At 26.2% G+C, this 599-nt stretch overlaps 1 protein-coding gene across 4 annotated transcripts in view; it reads right to left on the reverse strand.

Moving 5' to 3' along the window:
* LOC102677145 (putative aminopeptidase W07G4.4) overlaps positions 1 to 599 on the reverse strand; it is a 31,821-nt gene that overhangs the window by 16,386 nt on the left and 14,836 nt on the right. The gene's annotated exons all lie outside the window — the stretch shown is intronic.

Here is a 599-nt window from a genome sequence, read left to right on the forward strand (position 1 = left end):
GACGAATAAAAACGAATAAAAAAAAGCTGTATATCACTGCGTGGACTTTTGTTTCCGATAATTATTTCTCAAAAGTGCAAATTTATCGAATTTATAAATTTGTCTTCTAATTAATATCACGATTTATAAAAGATAAAAGTTATAATACTGTGTCTATAAATATGTTATACCAAAGTTGAAGTTATTATTATGAAAATAATTCAATGTGCACGATTATCCTTCTATTTGAATGAAAATGAATATTAAACTTTGTGAAAAAAACTTGCTTGCACATTTTTAATAATTGCAAAGACAAAGAATCTGAAGTTAGTCAATTTGACTTAGCTTTTTAAACTTCTTAAATAAAAGAACTTTCTTATGAAAAGAGTTGCATAAATATAAAGTTCAGGAAGAAACTTGTGAAATTTCTACACTTTCTAAATTAGGACATAATTGGATAATACAAAATTTAGCCGGTAATACTGGAGGGGGGAGGGGGGAACTTTTAAGTGGCAAATTATGAAATTGCCTCGAAGTATAAAGCAAATTTTTAATTTATGCTTGCCGATTTTTTTTTCTTTCTTTTTTTTTTTTTTTTTTTCCTTTGAAAATCGTCAAAA

Source organism: Apis dorsata, unplaced genomic scaffold, assembly GCF_000469605.1.
Source record: "Apis dorsata unplaced genomic scaffold, Apis dorsata 1.3 scaffold_52, whole genome shotgun sequence".
In the NCBI taxonomy this organism is placed as follows: domain Eukaryota; kingdom Metazoa; phylum Arthropoda; class Insecta; order Hymenoptera; family Apidae; genus Apis; species Apis dorsata.